Source organism: Ranitomeya variabilis, chromosome 4, assembly GCF_051348905.1.
Source record: "Ranitomeya variabilis isolate aRanVar5 chromosome 4, aRanVar5.hap1, whole genome shotgun sequence".
Lineage (NCBI taxonomy): Eukaryota > Metazoa > Chordata > Amphibia > Anura > Dendrobatidae > Ranitomeya > Ranitomeya variabilis.
Genome location: NC_135235.1, coordinates 554,567,788 through 554,586,972, shown reverse-complemented (window position 1 = coordinate 554,586,972; position 19,185 = coordinate 554,567,788).

Genomic DNA, 19,185 nt, shown 5'->3' with positions numbered 1-19,185 from the left:
TAGAGTTAAAAAAAAAAAAATTTACATATGTAAAAAAAAAAATCCTAAATAAAGAAAAAAAATATTGTTCCACTAAATACATTTCTTTATCTAAATAAAAAAAAAAACAAACAATAAAAGTACACATATTTAGTATCGCCGCGTCCGTAACGAAACGACCTATAAAACTGTCCCACTAGTTAACCCCTTCAGTGATCACTGTAAAAAAAAAAACAAGGCAAAAAACAACGCTTTATTATCATACCGCCAAACAAAAAGTGGAATAACACGCTATCAAAAACGGATATAAATATGTATGGTACCTCTGAAAACGTCATCTTATCCCACAAAAAACGAGCCACCATACAGCATCATCAGCAAAAAAATAAAAGTTATAGTCCTCAGAATAAAGCGATGCAAAAATAATTATTTTTTATATAAAATAGTTTTTATTGTATAAAAGCGCCAAAACATAAAAAAATATAAATGAGGTATTGCTGTAATCATACTGACCCGAAGAATAAAACTGCTTTATCAATTTTATCAAATGTGGAACGGTATAAACGCCCCCCCCTAAAGAAATTCACGAATTGCTGGTTTTTGTTCACTCTGACTCACAAAAATCGGAATAAAATGCGATAAAAAAAAGTCACGTGCCCGAAAATGGTACCAATAAAAATTTCAACTCGTCCCGCAAAAAACAAGACCTAACATGACTCTGTGGACCAAAATATGGAAAAATTATAGCTCTCAAAATGTGGAGACGTAAAAACTATTTTTTTGCAATAAAAAGCATCTTTTGGTGTGTGACAGCTGCCAATCATAAAAATCTGATAAAAAGTAAAAATAAATCAAACCCCCCTTCATCACCTCCTTAGTTAGGGAAATATAATAAAATTTAAAAATGTATTTATTTCCATTTTCCCACTAGGGTTAGGGTTAGGATTGGGGCTAAAGTTAGGGTTGGGTCTAAAGTTAGGGTTAGGGTTAGGGGTAGAGTTAGGGTTGGGGCTACAGTTAGGGTTGGGGCTACAGTTAGGGTTAGGGCTACAGATAGGGTTAGGGTTGGGGCTACAGTTAGGGTTAGGGTTGAGGCTAAAGTTAGGGTTAGGGTTGGGGCTAAAGTAAGGGTTAGGGTTAGGGCTAAAGTTAAGGTTAGGGTTGGGGCTAAAGTTAGGGTTGAGGCTACAGTTAGGGTTGGGGCTAAAGTTAGGGTTGGGGCTAAAGTTAGGGTTTGGATTACATTTACGGTTGGGATTAGAGTTGGGATTAGGGTTAGGGGTGTGTTAGGGTTAGGGGTGTGGTTAGGGTTATGGTTGGGATTAGGGTTAGGGGTGTGTTGGAGTTAGGGGTGTGGTTAGGATTGGGATTAGGGTTAGGGATGTGTTGGGGTTAGGGGTGTGGTTGGGATTAGGGTTAGGGGCATGTTCGGGTTAGGGGTGTGGTTAGGGTTATGGTTAGGGGTGGGTTTGGGTTAGGGTTTCAGTTAGAATTGGGGGTTTCCACTATTTAGGCACATCAGAGGCTCTCCAAACGCGACATGGCGTCTGATCTCAATTCCAACCAATTCTGCGTTGAAAAAGTAAAACAGTGCTCCTTCCTTTCCGACCTCTCCCGTGTGCCAAAACAGGGGTTTACCCCCACATATGGGGTATCAGCGTACTCAGGACAAATTGGACAACAACTTTTGGGGTCCAATTTCTCTGGTTACCCTTGGGAAAATAAAAATTTGGGGGGGCTAAAAAATCATTTTTGTGGAAAAAAAATGTTTATTTTCACGACTCTGCGTTATAAACTGTAGTGAAACACTTGGGGGTTCAAAGTTCTCACAACACATTTAGATAAGTTCCTTTGGGGGGTCACTTGTGGGGGGTTGCTACTGTTTAGGTACATCAGAGGCTCTGCAAACGCAATGTGACGCCTGCAGACCATTCCATCTAAGTCTGCATTCCAAACAGTGCTCCTTTCCTTCCGAGCTCTGCCATGCGCCCAAACGGTCATTCTCCCCCACATATGGGGTATCAGCGTACTGAGTCAGGACCAATTGGACAACAACTTTTGGGGTCCAATTTCTCCTGTTACCCCTGGGAAAATACAAAACTGGGGGCTAAAAAATAATTTTGTGGGAAAAAAAAGAATTTTTATTTTCACGGCTCTGTGTTATAAACTGTAGTGAAACACGTGGGGGTTCAAAGTGCTCACCACACATCTAGATAAGTTCCTTAGGGGGTCTACTTCCAAAATGGTGTCACTTGTGGGGGTTTCAAAGTTTAGGCACATCAGGGGCTCTCCAAACGCGACATGGCGTCCCATCTCAATTCCAGTCAATTTTGCATTGAAAAGTCAAACGGCGCTCCTTCCCTTCCGAGCTCTGCCATGCACCCAAACAGTGGTTTACCCCCACATATGAGGTATCAGGGTACTCAGGACAAATTGCACAACAATTTTTGTTGTCCAATTTCTTCTGTTACTCTTGGAAAAAAAAAAATTGGGGGCGAAAAGATAATTTTTGTGAACAAATATGTTTTTTTATTTTTACAGCTCCACATTATAAACTTCTGTAAAGCACTTAGTTGGTCAAAGAGCTCACCACACATCTATATAAGTTCCTTAGGGGGTCTACTTTCCAAAATGGTGTCACTTGTGGGGGTTTCAATGTTTAGGCACATCAGGGGCTCTCCAAACCCGATATGGCGTCCCATCTCAATTCCAGTCAATTTTGCATAGAAAAGTCAAACGGCGCTCCTTCCCTTCCGAGCTCTGCCTTGCGTCCAAACAGTGATTTACCCCCACATATGGGGTATCAGCATACTCAGGACAAATTGCACAACAACTTTTGGGGTCCAATTTCTCCTGTTACTCTTGGTAAATGAAACAAATTGGAGCTAAAGTAATTTTTTTGTGAAAAAAAGTTAAATGTTCATTTTTTTTAAACATTCCAAAAATTCCTGTGAAATACTTGAAGGGTTAATAAACTTCTTGAATGTGGTTTTGAGCACCTTGAGGGCTGCAGTTTTTAGAATGGTGTCACACTTGGGTATTTTCTATCATATAGACCCCTCAAAGTGACTTCAAATGTGATGTAGTCCCCAAAAAGAATGGTGTTGTAAAAATGAGAAATTGCTGGTCAACTTTTAACTCTTAGGGCTTGTTCACACGATCCTTTTTTCGCTGCGGATTTTTCAGGTCCTGATTTGTGAAACCCGCAGTGCAAAACCTGCGGTGGTTTTCACTGCGGTTTTCAGTCCTTTTTCTACTGCGGATTCCACTGCGGGTTTCCAACTGCACTTTCCTATTGGTGCTGTTGGAAAACAGGAGCGAAATCCGCAGAAAGAATAGACATGGTACTTCTTTTTTTCTGCAGAAAATCAGCGCGGATTTTCATGCTGAAAAAAGGATAGTGGGCCCAGCGGATTTCGTTTTCCATAGGGTAACATTGTACTGTACCCTGCATGGAAAACGTCTGCGGATCCGCAGCTGCAAATCCGCTGCGGATCCGCAGCGAAAACCGCATCGTGTGAACATAGCCTTATAACTCCCTAACAAAAAAACATTTTGGTTCCAAAATTGTGCTGATGTAAAGTAGACATGTGGGAAATGTTACTTATTAAGTATTTTGTGTGACATAACTCTGTGATTTAAGGGCATAAAAATTCAAAGTTGGAAAATTGCGAAATTTTCGCCAAATTTCCATTTTTTTCACAAATAAATGCAGGTAATATCAAAGAAATTTTACCACTAACATGAAGTACAACATGTCATGAGAAAACAATATCAGAATCACTGGGATCCGTTTAAGCGTTCCAGAGTTATAACCTCATAAAGCGGCAGTGGTCAGAATTGTAAAAATTGGCCCGGTCATTAACGTGCAAACCACCCTTGGGGGTAAAGGGGTTAATCAATGCATCCCCCTTGAGGAAATGTTTGTCAGCCCATAGGCACGTAGTGTATGGGCGTTACAAGAGTAGGAGAAACGCCCCTTTCAATTGGGGCTAGGTTTTAATGAGGCCTTCCTCCACCTCTCACCATTTTCCACCACTAGATCACCAGGGTTCATGTGTTCCGTGCTGCTGCAGACAGTCATTTTTTTGCCAAGGGTGTCTCGGATGCCCATAGTATGTTTTTAATCAATGTATCCCCCTTGGGGAAATGTTTGTCAGCCCATAGGCACTAAGTGTATGGGCATTACAAATGTAGGATAAACGCTCCTTTCAATTGGGCCTAGGTTTTAATGAGGCCTTCCTCCACCTCTCATCATTTTCCACCACTAGATCACCAGGGTTCATGTGTTCCGTGCTGCTACAGACAGTCAATTTTTTGCCAAGGGTATCTATTATCCCCATGAAATATTTTTTAAAAATGTACCCCCCATGAGCAGGCCATGCACTCCATTACAAGTCTCAGAGACCCACACCCCTACATTGGGCCTACTTCTTAACTCTGTCTCCTGCAACGTCTCTTCTTTACCTGACACTAGATGACCAGGGTGAACGTGCTCTGTACTGTTATAGGCCGGTGAATTTTGGGCAAGGTGGCTGTAATGGCAATAGTATATTTTTAAAAAAGGTACCCCACATTGGTGAAACCACATCCTTGTTGGCAAAGACTTCATAACATTTGTGTACCTTAAAGAGCTCACTTAAAAAGCTCCTTTTTGTGTTGCCTGGTTGCTCACATTGGACACAATACACTTCATATAACTTTGATAAAGCAATGCTGTTAGTTTGGCTCTGTAGTTCATTACAAATATTTCTTTGTCCACTAGATTACTTTCTCTCCTTGAGAGCAAGAACTTTGGCTGCATCAAATGTACAAATGGCGGATTTTCAAATGGCGATTTGGAATCCAGATTAAAATACTGTATACCGAATGCATTCAGACAATTACATAGCTGCATTTTTAGTAAAACATTTACAGATGTGACAGACAATGTTCATAGTGACACAATCTTGAGAAATGTTTGTTTATTCACTTCACAAACAGTTCTAAGCCTCTATATGTTTGCTGTTTGTCATTGTAAAACATTAAGGTTTACAGAATCTCTGCCTGTGGTGGTTTAATCTAAATCCTTGTGGCTTTTATATTCTAGGGGTTTATGGTCCCTCGTCTGATGACTCCATGATATCTCAGTTTCATACAACCTTGAAAGCTGGCCACTTGAAGGGCTGGGTGAAACTAGAGTTACTACATAGTGTAAATCACTATATAAGACCAGAAAAACATGACTAAGACAGATGCAAAAACTGGGGTACCTGTACATGTACAGTGTGCTCATGCCTGCATAATTGGGGATGCCCATGCAGTGTAGGTAATATCACAGGGGTTCTCTGTCTTGGTGTTGCTTCTCTGATATTCCAGATGGATGATATTTAAATGCCTCTTGGTGATTATCTAAGTATACTATATGCAGTTAATCTTTATAGATACTTAATCATTATATGTATTTAATCCTTATATGTACTTAACCTTTGTATGTTAACATATACAAAAGTGTGCGCACTCATGCTATTCAATCATACTATTCCTTTAATTTGGTACTTTGCAATAAAATTGAGTTGTATTGCAAGTATTAGCCTTCATTAAAGCTGTATCTGAACCTTAGTGTTAAAAACATGGCAAATTAAATTGCCAAATTCTCCTGTAAATAATTCTGTAAAGAGGGAACCATCATACCATTAAAAAATGCAAGTGGATTTTCCTGGGCCCATCCAGTATGTGGGTTCCAAGGCGTAAGGGGGAACATATGACTGACTATGCAGCAGGGCTGGCCTCGCTGGCAATGTGTAAAACAAAGGAATATGGGAGCACAAAATGCTTACACAAAATGCTTATTGTGAAGTGGATTTTCATGGGCCCATCCAGTATGTGGGTTCCAAGCCGTAATGGGGTGCATATGACTGACTATGCAGCAGGGCGGGCCTTGTTGGCAATGTGTAAAACAAAGGAGTACGGAGTACAAAATGCATATTGTGAAGTGGATTTTCATGGGCCTATCCAGTATGTGGGTTCAAAGGCTTATTGGGGTGCATATGAATTGGTAGCAGGGCAGGCCTTGAATTCAATGCAACATTTTTTCAGGAGGACCTCCTGGACATCTTATGACAGGGGTATTGTGGTGCGTCGTAATTCTTGGCAGCCCATCCACTCACAGCATAGGCTACAACAGTCTAGGAGACCCACTGTTTAATAATGGCCCTTTAAGAAGATTAATGCCGCCTGATGCACCAGTAAAAATAGGCTTTGTTACTTTAAGGCCGGCGTCACACTAGCGAGTTTCACAGATGTATGAGAGGTGCAGAAAATACGGATTGCATACGGTACAATGATTCTCTATGGCCCAGCTCCTATCTGCCATATTTTACTGATCCGTATTATACGGTCTTGTACGGCCGTAGAAAATCGCAGCATGCTGCGTTTGTCACCGTATTGCGCAAAAAGATCGTCAATGAAAGTCTATGGGGGCGAGAAAAATACGGATTACACACGGACCATGCGTGTGACTTGCGAGAAATACGCACCGGTGTTATAGAGAAAAGCCGGCAATTCAGTGAGGTGTACAGTAAAATCACACTGACAGAATAGAATAGAATAAATGTCTACACATAGAATAGCTATATATATATATATATATGTCAGTGAGACACATATATATATATATATTTCAATTTCATACAGCGCTAGATATCGTAAAAGCCGGTAAGCCCACGCCAATTTTTTCCGCGATTTAACCCTTTAATTTAATAGCTAGAGGGCCCAAATTTTGCACATACACACTACTAACATTAGTAGTGTGGAATATGCAAAAAAAAAAAAGGGATATGAGATGGTTTACCATTTGTAAACCATGTCTCATATGTCGGGTTTGGGAAGGAGAAAGAAAAAGCCGGCAATTGAATTACCGGCTTTTCACATACCTCGCGCTGAATTAAATATAAATACAGTATATATATATATATATATATATACAGTATATATGTGTGTGTGTGTGTGTGTGTGTCAATGACATATATATATATATATATATATATATATATATATATATACTGTATATATGTTTTAACGAACATTTGAGCACATAAATCCATTAGATGTCGGTTTTGCAAGCCTGCGAGAAAATATCGCAGTACGGATGCCATACGGATTACATACGGAGGATGCCATGCGCAAAATACGCTGCCATACCCTGCCTACGGATGACATACGGATCACTATTTTGGGAACATTTCTGCGTATTACGGCCGTAAAAAACGGACCGTATTTACATACGCTGAGTGTGACACCGGCCTAAGAGTCACTCCTTCATAAATGAAACAAGATGGGTCTGCTTATGTGTCACACATTACATGGCCAGCTAGGGTTGTTAAATTTTACAATGACATTTCCCAGTCAATGCATTTGTAGTGGTTGAAAGCAATGTTAAAGTTGAAAAAACGTTTCAAAAACGCTGCGTCTGAACTAAGCACAAGTGGTGGAGGAAATTTTCGGACTGGGGTTAATTATTTGGCCTTACAGGCAAGTCATTAACCTGCAAAGGATGTTCCTTAACATATTTCCCAGCAAAATCCGTTTTGGTTTCTTTTTCCTGTGTTTTTTGTGGCATCGGGAAAAATGGCATCAATCTCAGAAAAAATGGTTTAAAGCTGTGAACTAGGAGTCAGGAATGCTTCAAGGGGCGATCCCCATGATGTTCCTGTGTCATTTCAGCAGTGTGTCCAACATTTTCAGACGGTTTTAGACCTTAAAAAGACCCCCGGGGGGATCGCGGTAAAAATACTTTGGTCTCCCATAGACTTACATTGGGCTCGTTGTTCTGTCCAAGTACCCGAGTATTCCAATCTGCTCGACCTGAGCAACGAGCACCTGAGCATTTTAGTGCTCGCTCATCACTAGAAATAACTCAATTGGTAAATGGCGTTCTGAGAAAAAAAATCTAAATGCCAGAATTACTTTTTTTGGCCACTGCAATAAAAAAAATCCAAATAGAGACAAAACATTATATCTACTCCAAAATTGTATCAATGAAAACATCAGCTCGAGGCACAAAAAAACAAGCGTCATTACAGCTCCATCGACCAAAAATTGAAAACGCTATGGGTCTTGGAACATGGTGACACAATCTCATTTTTTTTCACGACTTTATTAAATAAAAACCTATGTATGTTTAAAATTCACATACTGGTACTGACCAGGAAAACCATATTGCGGGGTAGTTTTTACCTTATAGTGAACATGGTAAGTAAACTCCCCACTCCTCCACACTTGGAATATTTTTCCAACCTCATCCACAACTACCACAAAAGACTTCAAGCTGTCATTGATGTTAGAGGGGGCAATACACGGTATTAAGAAATGGGGTACTTTTGATCAGGGTTATTTGGATGTTTTGGGTTGTCATTATGATTTAAAACGAGAAAACACAATAGTTTGACAATAAATGGCTTCACCCAACCACTAACCATGAGTGGAGAAAAAGTTTTGGTTTAATTATTCACATTCTCTGAAAACAGGACAAGAAAGCAAAGAGTCTGCTGGGGTATGTAAACTTTTGAGCACAACTGTAGCCATCAGCTTTTGTTTTGGCCAAAATATTTTTTTTTAAGTCGCCACTACTACAAGGTAGAATCTTTTGACCAAGCCCTACTCTACTCTTAACTTATTAAACACTTGTTAAAATATCCTGTACTCTTTTTAGGTATATTTTTATTTGTTTCTTTAAGGGAATGTATCACATAAAATTTTTAAAATGAACAATAATACCATCACACAATGGCTGGACCACATATTACCACCACATAGTGACAGAATAATACCACATACAAGGGACAAATATACCACCACATTGTGACCAGACCACATATTACCTCCACATAGTGACTGAATAATACCACATACAGGCAACAAATACTGCCACACCATTGCCGGACCACATATTACCACCACATAGCTACTGAATAACACCACATACAAGGAACAAATACCGCCACACTATGACCAGACCATATATTACCACCACATACAAGGAACAAATACCCCCACACGATGACCAGACCACATATTTCTACCATATAGTGACCAATAATACCACATACAAGGGACAAATCCCGCTACACCATGGCTGGACAACATATTACCACCACATAGTGAATGAAAACAATGAAAACTACAATACAGATCATTAATAAAAAAAGCACAATACTAATATTACCATAAGCATCACTATACACAGGAGCTTTGTACAATAGTATACAGTTTTACAAAAACAAACATACCAAATACACCTTTTATTTTCCAAAGGAAAAAGTAAAGGGTGGGACAACTCCCAAAGTTTAGAATCCTGCAAAGATATTGGAGCTAATGTGCCCCAAAACATATACATAAATGCTGAGATGACAGTCACTACATGTGTTTAACCATATCAAACGTTTATTAAGTTCTCACTCATATAACAAAGACAAGCACAAATGTAATAAAAAGATTGGTTGACATGGTGAAGACAAAGCAACCAAACACTACATCATAGTTAGCTAATATCAAATACTGAACCTGGTCAGGTTTATGATCAAACATATGTTATGTATCAGTAGGTCAAGGTATGACGTCCCCTTACAGAATATAGGGAAAGAGTGCATCAGACTATAGCCTTCATAACAATACTATGCCTCAGTTAAAAAACCAGGACTGTTGCTATACATAAAGTGCCATAGAGAGTGCTATCATAAGGTGCTTACCCATGTGGGATGATGAGCATTGTTACCGTGCCTTGTCTTCACCATGTCAACCCATCTTATTACATTTGTCTTGCTATATGAGTAAGGCTACGTTCACATTTGCGGTGTGCGCCGCAGCGTCGCCGCATGCGTCATGCGCCCCTATATTTAATATGGGGGCGCATGGACATGCGTCGCACTTGCGTTTTGCGCCGCATGCGTCCCTGCGGCGCCCGCGTCCGGGCGCAGAGGACGCAGCAAGTTGCATTTTTGCTGCGTCCAAAATCAATGAAAAAAAGGACGCATGCGGCGCAAAACGCAGCGTTGTGCATGTGTTTTGCAGCGTTTTTGTTTGCGTTGTGCGTTGCGGCGCCGACGCTGTGGCGCACAACGCAAATGTGAACGTAGCCTAAGAACTTAATAAACTTTTTTTATTGTTAAACACATGTAGTGACTCTCATCTCATTAGCTCCAATATCTTTGTAGTATTCTACAATACTATACAGTGTATAGTGTCAGTGTTCAGGTAATACAGTGATCACCGGTAACATTATACACAGGAGCTTTGTACATAGTACACAGTATATTGTGTCTGGAGTGTCAGTGCACAGGTAATACAGGGTTTACCAGTGACTTTCTACCCAGGAGCTCTGTATATAGTGTTTGTGTACAGGGATCACTGGTGCTATTCTACACAGGAACTCTGTATATAGTGTCGGTGTACAGGTAATACAGTGATCACTGGTGACATTATACATAGGAGCTCTGTATATAGTGTCACAGTATAGGTAATTCAGTGATCACCAGTGACATACACAGGAGCTCTGTATACAGTGTACAGGTAATACAGTGATCACCAGTGACATTATATACTTGACCGCGTATCGCCAATATAGGATCCTTTTCGTAGGTAATCCTCCGCCCCAACTACCCTACTCCCCTTAACAACTCCGTTTACCCACCCTAGAAATTCACACAAACACATTAATTTCTTTTGGATAATTTGGCCACAGCGGCTATTTTATTAACAAACAATTACATGAATAACAACAAGTATACCATTGTAAATGTACAAAACCTCGAGGGAAGGGTTCTTGGAGCTAAAAAATCTGGCTCATAATAGGCAGAAAGCCACCACAAAAATTTTAACCAAAAACACTTATTTACCCTCAGCCGTAACCACCAGCTCGAGGGCACCATGTAACCCATTTCGGGCAAACAAACCCCAAAGCTCCCGAGGTAAACTCCCCATCCAGAGCCCATAACAAAAGCCAGATCAACCCTATAAGCATCATCCCCAACTCCAAGAACCCCACCCCCCGCCAACCCGCCACTGTGACAATAATGACAAAAATTCTTTCCCCTATTTGAGTGGAACATAACAGAAAACGCAAACCAAATTAAAACCCAATCCACACCGCTAACCCCACCTAAAAGTATGCTCGTCTCGGATTACCACCAAAAAAGGGTGGGTGGGAGGGACTCTCTTCGCCTGTCACAGCAAGACTGATCCCTTCCCGCACTTTTCCTGATCCTAACAAAACCCCCGCCCCATACCTAAACCTACCAATCCCGGGACACCTATTTATCTTTTTTTTTAAATTCTCCACTCCTCCCCATGGCAACGCAGTCATGTGGGGGCTTCCTTTTAGCTGCACCCAATACAGCCCCCCCTCTGGAGCTCTGTATATAGTGTCAGTGTACAGATAATACAGCGATCACCAGTGACACTATACACAGGAACTCTGTATATAGTGTCAGTGTACAGGCAATACAGGGATCACCAGTGACATTATACACAGGAGCTTTGTATATAATATACAGTGTATAGTGTTAGTGTACAGGTAATACAAGGATCACCAGTGACTTTATGCACAGAAGTTTTGAATATAGTGTCAGTGTACAGGTAATACAGTGATCACCAGTGACAATACACACAGGCGCTCTGCATATAGTGTCAGTGTACAGGTAATACAGGGAATACTAGTGGCATTATACACAGGAGCACTGTATCTATTGTCAGTGTACAGGTAAAACAGTGATCACCGGTAACATTATACACCTTGTTCCAAATTATTATGCAAATTAAATTTTTTGGGGATTTTCCTAAATGGTCGGTGCAAATAACAGTCAGTCTAATAAAAGTCATCACCCGTTAGAGTATACATCAAATTTTATTGAAGAAACCTCCCAATGATAACAGTATAATCTCCAAAATGAATAAAAACTCAAAATGCACTGTTCCAAATTATTAGGCACAGTAGAATTTCTAAACATTTGATATGTTTTAAAGAACTGAAAATGCTCATTTGTGGAATTTGCAGCATTAGGAGGTCACATTCACTGAACAAAAAAGCTATTTAAAGGGAACCTGTCACCCCCTCCCCCAGGCGTTTTGAACTAAAAGAGCCACCTTGTGCAGCAGTAATGCTGCATTCTGACAAGGTGGCTCTTTTAGTTCTGGGTGCTGTAACTGCCGAAATCATCAGTTTTATAATTTGTCCTAAATACCTTGTCTTCAGTCAAGGAGGCAGGCGTTTCCCCCCTGCTTCAGTGTCATGTCGGAAGCTGTTCACACTCATTCGTCCACTGTATGCTCAGTGGCGCCAGCTAGATTGATCCAGATTGTCCGGGGTTAATCTGGCTGGTACTCGGGTTGGAGGCTTAGTCACGCCCATTGCCTTTAAATAGTTTTGCTGGGCTTTGGGCGTCGCCGATTATAGCTTGTGTCTTGTGCCTGGTGATCTCGGTCTGGAGTGGTGGTCTAGGAGAGGAAATATCGTATCTGGTGGTGTATTATCCTTCGTTATATTTCTCCTTCCTATATTTGGCTGAGTTTGCCATAAATAATCACCACCAGGAATCTTCTGGGGAGTCTCCGTTCTTTTGTGTTTACGGGCACCATCCTCAATTTTGTACTTTGAGTCAGGGGGGCTCTTCCGGCATCCCGGAGGAGGACCTGTTAGGAGCACAACTGTCTTCCGTCTGGAGGAAAGTGAAACAGTGCCTGTTGAGCGTGGGTGCAAGGTACAAACGTGTGGCTGACAGTAGACGTGTGCCAGGTCCGGACCTGAGTGTGGGTGACTGGGTGTGGTTGTCCACAAAAAACATAAGACTCAAAATACCATCCCTTAAATTGGGTCCTAGGTTTATTGGTCCGTTTAGGGTCGCCGCCATCATTAACCCGGTTGCCTACCGATTGGAGCTCCCTACGGTATATAAGATTCACAACGTGTTCCACAGATCGTTATTAAAAAAGGTGGTGGGTTCTGTGGACGCGGCGCCGATGCCTCCTCCAGTCTTGGTGGATGGCAGTTTAGAGTTTGAAGTCTCCAAGGTGGTTGACTCTCGAGTGGTGCGCCGCACGTTACAGTACCTGGTACACTGGCGTGGTTATGGGCCGGAGGAGAGGTCTTGGGTACCAGCCTCGGATATGCATGCGGACAGGCTGGTCAGTATGTTTCACCGCCGCCATCCGGACAAGCCAGGTCCTATAAGTCGTGAGGGCCCTGGGGTCCCTCGTAGAAGGCGGGGTACTGTCATGTCGGACGCTGTTCACACTAGGGCGTCCGACAGACAGCAGTAAGTCCTCATTCATCCACTATATGCTCAGTGGCGCCGGCTAGATTGATCCAGATTGTCCGAGGTTAATCTGGCTGGTACTCGGGTTGGAGGCTTAGTCACACCCATTGCCTTTAAATAGTTTTGCTGGGCTTTGGGCGTTGCCGATTATAGCTTGAGTCTTGTGCCTGGTTATCTCGGTCTGGAGTGGTGGTCTAGGAGAGGAAATATTGTATCTGGTGGTGTATTATCTTTCGTTATATTTCTCCTTCCTATATTTGTATTGTTTTGCCCTGTGCACATTATAGTGTTTTCCTGTGTGTCTGCGGCGTGGTGCGTTTTTTAATTTTCCCTGTCTGTGCTTTCTGTAGAGGTTGGTGAGAGGTCTTATCACTGGGTGGCGGGTAGAGGTTTCAGCTTAGTACTGAAACAGGACTCAGGGTCAGGCCTGGCGGCCCAGACATGCACACCTTCAGTGTAAACTCTGGCAGAGGGACAGACAGGGTTTCCCCAGTTTGAGGGATATTGCAGGGGCCCGGGTAACCAGCTGTAGTCTACCCAGTACCCCCGTGACATTCAGACGCCACACAGCCATCACTCAAATCTTCTTGGTGCCGGGCGCCGCCTCCTTACCGCTGTTTTGAAATCTGCCGACGCCTGCGCTCTTTTCTCCTGCCTTGAGCAGGCGCAGTGAGCGCTGCCCGTCCGTCCTCATATGCAGTCTAGCTGACTGCGCCTGTGCGGCCGCCCTGCCTGTGAATCCCAGCCCCGCAATGTGAATAAATCAGAAGACACTGCGGGGCAGGGATTCAGAGGCAGGGCGGCCGCACAGGCGCAGTCCGCTAGACTGCATATGAGGACGGACGGGCAGTGCTCACTGCGCCTGCTCATGGCAGGAGAAAAGAGCGCAGGCGCCGGCAGATTTCAAAACAGTGGTGAGGAGGCGGCGCCTGGCGCCAAGAAGATTTGAGTGACGGCTGTGTGGCGTCTGCAGCAGGTCGGAAACGCCTGCCTCCTTGACTGAAGACAAACTATTTAGGACAAATTATAAAACTGATTATTTCGGCGGTTACAGCACCCAGAACTAAAAGAGCCACCTTGTCAGAATGCAGCATTACTGCTGCACAAGGTGGCTCTTTTAGTTCAAAACGCCTAGGGGGGGGGGGGGGTGGCAGGTTCCCTTTAACTCCAAAACATCCTAACGGGCCAAGTCACATGTTAACATGGGAACCCTTCCTTGATATCACCTTCACAATTATTGCATCCATTGAACTTGTGAGTTTTTGGAGAGTTTCTGCTTGTATTTCTTTGCATGAAGTCAGAATAGCCTCCCAGAGCTGCTGTTTTGATGTGAACTGCCTTCCACCCTCATAGATCTTTTGCTTGATGATCCTCCAAAGGTTCTCTATAGGGTTGAGGTCAGGGGAAGAACACCATGAGTTTATCTCCTTTTATGCCCATAGCAGCCAATAACTCAGAGGTATTCTTTGCAGCATGAGATGGTGCATTGTCATGCATGAAGATGATTTTGCTCCTGAAGGCACGTTTCTGCTTTTTATACCATGGAAGAAAGTTGTCAGTCAGAAACTCTATAAACTTTGCAGAGGTCATTTTCACACCAGCTGCTTCCCCATGATTCCGGCCCAAAACATGACTCCTCCACCTCCTTGCTGACGTCGCAGCCTTGTTGGGACATGGTGGCCATCCACCAACCATCCACTACTCCATCCATCTGGACCATCCAGGGTTGCTCGACACTCATCAGTAAACAAGACTGTTTGAAAATTAGTCTTCATGTATGTCTGGGCCCACTGCAACCGTTTCTGCTTGTGAACACTGTTTAGGGGTGGCCGAATAGTAGGTTTATGCACCACAGCAAGCCTTTGAGGCTCCTACACTTTGAGGTTGGAGGGACTCCAGATGTACCAGCAGCTTCAAATAACCGTTTACTGCTTTGTAATGGTATTTTGGCAGCTGCTCTCTTAATCCAATGAATTTGTCTGGCAGAAACCTTCCTCATTATGCCTTTATCTGCATGAACTATGTCTGTGCTCTGTTTCAGTCACAAATCTCTTCACAGTATGATGATCACTCTTAAGTTTTCGTAAAATATCTAATGTTTTCATACCTTGTCCAAGGCATTGCACTATTTAACGCTTTTCAGCAGCAGAGAGATCCTTTTTATTTCCCATATTGCTTGAAACCTGTGGCCTGCTTAATAATGTGGAACATCATTTTTAAGTAGTTTTCCTTTAATTAAAATCACCTGGAAAACTAATTATCACATGTGTTTAAGATTGATTTCAATGATACATTGAGCCCTGAGACACAATACCATCCACGAGTTTATTTGAAAAACAAAACAATTAAATCTTTATGACACTTAAATCCAATTTGCATAATAATTTGGAACACAGTGTATATAGTGTCAGTGTACAGGTAATACAGTGATCACCAGTGAGATTGTACACGGGAGCTCTGTATATAGTGTCAGGGATCACCAGTGACTTTATGCACAGGAGTTCTGTATATAGTGTCAGTGTACAGGTAATACAGGGATTCCTGGTGGTATTATACACAGGAGCTTTGTATATAGTGTCAGTGTACAGGTAATACAGTGATCACCAGTGACTTTATGCACAGGAGTTCTGTATATAGTGTCAGTGTACAGGTAATATATGGATCACTGGTGCTATTACACACATGAGCTCTGTATATAGTGTCAGTGTACAGGTAATACAGTGATTACCAGTAACATTATACACAGGAGCTCTGTATATAGTGTCAGTGTACAGGTAATACAGTGATCACCAGTGACATTATACGCAGGACCTCTGTATATAGTATACAGTGTATAGTGTCAGTGTACAGATAACACACTGACTCACCGGTGACGTCTCTAGTTGAAGTCCTTAATCTTCATCCAGCGCAGAAAAAACGTTAACAAAAGGTGTGTGTTTACCTTGTTTGTACCTTACTAGTGCCCGATTAAGGTTAGGATCACAGGAGCGCATAAAAAAAAATTATCCGATTTTCATCCAGAAAAGTTGGACGATTTGTCTCCGTGTGCAATCTGTTCTTTTTACTCATCAGCTATTAATCATTTACAGGACCATTTACAGTTTCCTATGCTATAGAATTGTAATGTATTCACAAAAATCAGATGCTCTACTGTGGCTGCGCATGGCATGCTATGTAGCCATACGTGTGGCTACGATTTTGGAGTGATGTCGCTGCCTGCTGCCATTTTTTTACAGACAAATAACATTGGTTAGTGGGCTATCCGATAAAAAATCAAATAGTACTCATCCATTTTATATGGCAGAGTGAGAGAGCCCTCAAAGTGATGCTGATGAGAATTTGCTATACCTATGACACCATTGTGACTGAATATGTCCCTAGTGGTGAAAAGATGACATTACAGCTGCAAGCACTAAATTCTAAATGGACTTTGTCTCCATCTCCTGGTAGAATATCAGCTCTGCATACTTTAATTTATATTTATGTTTTACAATCAAAGCAAGACTCTAAAATCCGAGGTCAATTTGGAGTTAACCGAGACATGACTGAGATGTTATATCTATGACAACTCATATAGAGAGGTTGGCCATCCATTTGTGTCTGTGTGTTTATTCAGCATTCTAATATATGACTGTTATTGCTGTTTGCGTAATGGCAGTATGGTAGCACACTCTGGACCCCATATTTAAGGCTTAGCACCCCACAGGTCCATAATACCGCTAGGCTGGAGGCCTAAATCTGTATTCACTAGGGAAACTGTAAAACATATTAAAGGGAACCTGTCACCACGTTTTTGGAAGATGGGATAAAAATAGCGTTAAATAGGGGCAGAGGTGGGCGTTACATTAGTGTGTTTGTTATGCGTTTATTACCCACCTAAGTTGCCGAAATACCTTTGCAAAGTCTCCGTTTTCGCCTGTCAATCAGGCTGGTCTGGTGAAAAGGGCGTGTTGTCTTCCCCCAGATTTTGCGTAGTTTTCCGTTGGTGGCGTAGTGGTGTGCGCATGCCCAAGGTCCCGAATCCTCTGCCAGGGGATTTAAAAGAGCGCGCTGTTCGTTATTTCATTGGTGATCGGTGGGCGCGGCCATCTTCCTTTGGCCGCGCGTGCGCAGAAGCGGCGCTCTGCTGGCCGCGGCTTCAGGAAAATGGCCGCCGCGATATCCATCTGCGCACGCGCGGCATCCCGCGGCCATTTTCCTGAAGCCGCGGCCAGCAGAGCGCCGCTTCTGCGCACGCGCGGCCAAAGGAAGATGGCCGCGCCCACCGATCACCAATGAAATAACGAACAGCGCGCTCTTTTAAATCCCCTGGCAGAGGATTCGGGACCTTGGGCATGCGCACACCACTACGCCACCAACGGAAAACTACGCAAAATCTGGGGGAAGACAACACGCCCTTTTGACCAGACCAGCCTGATTGACAGGCGAAAACGGAGACTTTGCAAAGGTATTTCGGCAACTTAGGTGGGTAATAAACGCATAACAAACACACTAATGTAACGCCCACCTCTGCCCCTATTTAACGCTATTTTTATCCCATCTTCCAAAAACGTGGTGACAGGTTCCCTTTAAACAATTGCATTTACTAACAGAAAAAATAGACAAAATTAAAGGGGTATTCGGGTTGGAGCAAGATATCACCTAGTCACAGGATAGGTAGTAACTTCTAGATTGGTGGTGGTGGGGGGAGGGGGGGGGGTGACTGCCTAGTCCCCCACCGATCTCCAGAAAGGGACACTTTTATCTTCATTAAAATGGAGTGGAAATGCTCATACCCTACCACCGCACCATTCATTCTCAAACGGACTGCAAAGAAAGCTGAATGCAGCACTTATTAGATATTATCAGATTGAAAACGAAATATGTATGACATAAACAGAATGATAGCTACAATATCAAAAATATTTGCGATCTAAAGATATTTAATACATATGATCAATAGCTATGAAAAAGTTAGGATATACAAAGTGTTGATAGATTGATGAAAGAAAGAGGATAAATGTTATTAGAATGAGAAATAAATACTGTAGGTACGTATGATGTAAAAAGATAGGAAGATATGAAAAAGATCTAAGGATGATAGATATGGGATAGATAGAGAGATAGATAGATAGATATGGGATAGATAGATAGATAGATAGATAGATAGATAGATAGATATGGGATAGATAGATAGATAGATAGATATGGGATAGATAGATAGATAGATAGATAGATAGATAGATAGATAGATAGATATGAGATAGATAGATATGGGATAGATAGATAGATAGATAGATAGATAGATAGATAGATAGATAGATAGATAGATATGGGATAGATAGATAGATAGATAGATAGATAGATAGATAGATATGGGAGAGAAAGATAGATAGATAGATAGATAGATAGATAGATAGATAGATAGATAGATAGATATGGGGTAGATAGATATGGGAGAGATAGATAGATATGGGAGAGATAGATACTGTAGATAGATAGATAGATATGGGATAGATAGGTAGATAGATAGATAGATAGATAGATAGATAGATAGATAGATATGGGGTAGATAGATATGGGAGAGATAGATAGATAGATATGGGAGAGATAGATACTGTAGATAGATAGATAGATAGATATGGGATAGATAGGTAGATAGATAGATAGATAGATAGATATGGGGTAGATAGATATGGGAGAGATAGATAGATATGGGAGAGATAGATACTGTAGATAGATAGATAGATAGATATGGGATAGATAGATAGATAGATAGATAGATATGGGATAGATAGATAGATAGATAGATAGATATGGGATAGATAGATAGATAGATAGATAGATAGATAGATAGATAGATAGATAGATAGATATGGGGTAGATAGATATGGGAGTGATAGATAGATATGGGAGAGATAGATACTGTAGATAGATA